The following is a 3,413-nucleotide window of genomic DNA, read 5'->3' as shown; positions in this document are numbered from 1 at the left end:
ATCATTACTAATTTATTATTATAGAGCCAAATTTAAATAAAATATATTCAAGGCATGATAGTCATGTAGGTTGTCCTATCCATTCTCTACCATTCACATGTCTATTTCAACATTTTTCTCCATCTCTCTCACTCTCACTATATGGTTACACATCTTCAACTCTTCAAGTGTAGATTATTAATCACATTTACCAAATATTAGTAAAATAAAAAATTTCTTAAATCCCCATTTAGTCAACACTCATCAAATTAAATCACTAAAATATATACTTACAAAATGATAAGAGTTCATATTTGTTTGTTTTGATGGATTTAAATTGAGTTTTTCTGTTTCTTAAAAAAGTAGGAACATATATACAAAGATGAGATCGGTTAATTTGCTAAAAAGAATGAGACCCACACACAAGTCTCATTCACTAAGTCAAATGGCATAAAAAGCCAGCACAACAGCTAAAAATAGACAGAACAACAAATAAGAAGCTATATTTTTAATATAATTAAAACCAAATGTATAATGCCTTTCTTCTTTGCTTTTGGTAACTGAAGTTTCATCTCAACATTTGATCATGTGAAAGTGTAAGATTAAAAAACAAACCTCACTAACAATCACAAGAGAACTCAAAGAGAAGTAGTCATTGAAAAAATAAGCACAAAAACCTTTTTATATATTATATAATATTTTTACGTATATATTTATATATAATAAGAGATATATAAATAAATGTATGTACATGATGGATGGCCAGAGAATCTCTGCATTTGAAGGCTTCAAGCTTTCGTCGGCAGAGCATGTGATTCCACTAGTATCGACCATAAAACATGAACATCTTCATAGGGGCACGACTTCACATCTTCGTATAGAATATAAATCCCTCTTCCTAAATCATCAAAAGTTTATTATATGACAAGGAATGTAATGTTAGAAAAAGGAAGAAGAAGAAAATGTAGACAAATTATTTATCTGTAAAATTGGTTTTAGAATGAATGAAGAACAACATTGAAGAAAGAAGATGGAAATAAGTTTGAAACTAGCATATATAATAACATTGCATATACTATAAAAAATAACTATTATTACTTTTCTTTGGAGCAGAGTGGAGACGAAACCAGAGCTTCCTCAATGGAGAGAAGAGGGATTGGAGCCACCCCATTTGGACAAATGGATGTGGCTCTCATGTAGGTGAATGTGCTATGGAAAATAGAAGAAGAAGAAGATACTAATATTATTATTAATAATAATAATAATACAAGAAGAATGAGAAGAAGAATTAAAAAAATAATGGGTTTTGTTTGTATTGAGGTGTTTTATTTTGCTTACACAAAGGGTGAAGTTATAAGGTCACTATTTTAGTAGGGGCATTTTTTTTTTTACAAATTTTTTAGTCTTTGGTGGCCAATCATGTTTATTACATTTTTTCTCTTGGTGTGGTGTCTTTTTCAAATCTTTCCCATTTTAATCTTATAACACAAGGAGCCATTCCACCAATCAGCTGTGCTTCTCACACTTCCAAACATGCCCTTACTTCATATTGAATTCCTTATGACTCAAGCCAAATTGTAGGGTTATTTTTACTATCTATGTACTTGAACTTTGTGAGGGTTATTAATTTTTTTGTCTTTTATCCCATTTTGAGATACCCCTTTGTCTATTAAGTAAACTCAAGCCCTTTATTTTAGGAGTCTCCTACAAGGATCTGATAACTATATGGCCACTTGTCCTATGCTTCAATTTTGGTTGCCTTAGAAGTGTGTTTGTAGAATTAGACCAGTCATGGGCTCATGAATCTTGGGTATCATGCCACTTGTATGGGCCCTATTGGGTTTTTATTTTTAAATCTTGGGTTTCAATTAAAATTAATGTTCTGAATAGGGAAATTTTAAATTTTCCTAATGAAGATACATGTGACCAAAGAAAAGGACAAGACTTTTGATATTAGAGACAAAGATTGATCACAGAGAATGGATTGAAAGTGTTGGTGAAATGTAAAGGTTTTTATACATTATAGTGGTATTATTTCATATCTTTTACACAATGATTTTGATATACAATTTATCAATCAATTGCCAATCTCAAGAGTTTGGATGTGTACAAAACTTGAATATTACTCTTACTCCCGGTGGATAACTACTACAAAGCACTCATTTGTGCCAAAAAGAACAAGAGCTACCTAAGCTAAAATATGAAACTGTTATAAATTTTATATGAATAGATAAAACATATTAAATAAATATAAATAAACATAATATAATTATAGGATCAAAATACCTTTAGCTATTGATTCTTTGAACTTCAATCCCACACTAGTTTTGGATCTGCGAAAGAAAAGAAAACTGATTAGTGTGGGTAATTGGGTTTCAAAGCTTTCTCTACTCTCTTTAGGTGGATTTACTATGTTTCACAGAATGAGTAGTGAGCTCGAGGATCGAGACTCTATATTTATATAGGTGAAACCTTCTATCAAGGTTTCTGCCACAATTAATTATCTGAATATTTTGACAATTAATTTTAAAAATTAAATATGGTAACTGAAATATTTGATAATTAAATTTGACCATAATTAAAATATTCTAATTAATTAGTAAATAATTAATTATATTTTATAAATAATATCAAATATTTGTTTTGCTACCATATAAAAATTATTCTAATATTCTCCCACTTAGTTTAATATTTAAATTAATTTACCACTTAAAACTCAACGTTTCTCATTATATAATAAATATATAAATTATAGCGATAAGTCTTTATTATATGTCGAGTATTATCTTTCACGTATTACGATATATTTATTATATAACAATGTACTTAATGTGGCAATATACTTAAGTGAATACACCATAAACCTTATGTTTGTTTTGGTTCTCTTATGATCATTTTCTTAGATAAAATTAAGGTGTACATAAATATAAAAAAACATCAAAATTAGAGTTTCATTGAATAATTTTAGTTGTACAAATAAAAACTACATATGGGGTAACTGAATCCCATATTTACTTTACGATCCTTGAATTTGTATTGCGGCATGCCTTTAGTCAAGGATATGCGATCACCCAATTCAGTTTGCGTGCTTAATGACCACTTATATGACACCTCTTTACGACTAAATAATACTTAATGTCGATATGATAGTTTCGACCAGTACTCTTATAGTTCTTCGCCATAAATATTATAGTTGAATTTATCTCAAATTTTTTTTAATGGCCTAAAATATAATTCTGAACTCTAGGCCTAATATGAAACTCTACAGTACACTATACGAGATTTATCTTCAAAACAATAAATAAATTTGACTTTTTTGATAGAAATAATAAGTTCTCCACGATACAACTTACTGGTAATCTTAAGTAATTTGCTTGAATCAATATAATAGTGAAGTTGGAATGTAAGTGGTTAACTATATTTCTAGAATATCA

At 28.9% G+C, this 3,413-nt stretch overlaps 1 long non-coding RNA gene across 1 annotated transcript; it reads right to left on the bottom strand.

Moving 5' to 3' along the window:
• Positions 1 to 507: 507 nt before the first annotated feature.
• LOC115722963 (uncharacterized) lies at positions 508 to 1,606 on the bottom strand. The gene is made up of 2 exons (XR_004012874.2): positions 1,078 to 1,606; positions 508 to 877 (listed from the first exon to the last, which is right to left on the bottom strand). It is a non-coding gene; the product is annotated as an uncharacterized LOC115722963 (long non-coding RNA).
• Positions 1,607 to 3,413: the final 1,807 nt, after the last annotated feature.

The sequence above is a fragment of the Cannabis sativa genome, chromosome 9 (assembly GCF_029168945.1).
Source record: "Cannabis sativa cultivar Pink pepper isolate KNU-18-1 chromosome 9, ASM2916894v1, whole genome shotgun sequence".
In the NCBI taxonomy this organism is placed as follows: Eukaryota; Viridiplantae; Streptophyta; class Magnoliopsida; order Rosales; family Cannabaceae; genus Cannabis; species Cannabis sativa.
This window is presented reverse-complemented; position numbering and strand designations above follow the sequence as displayed.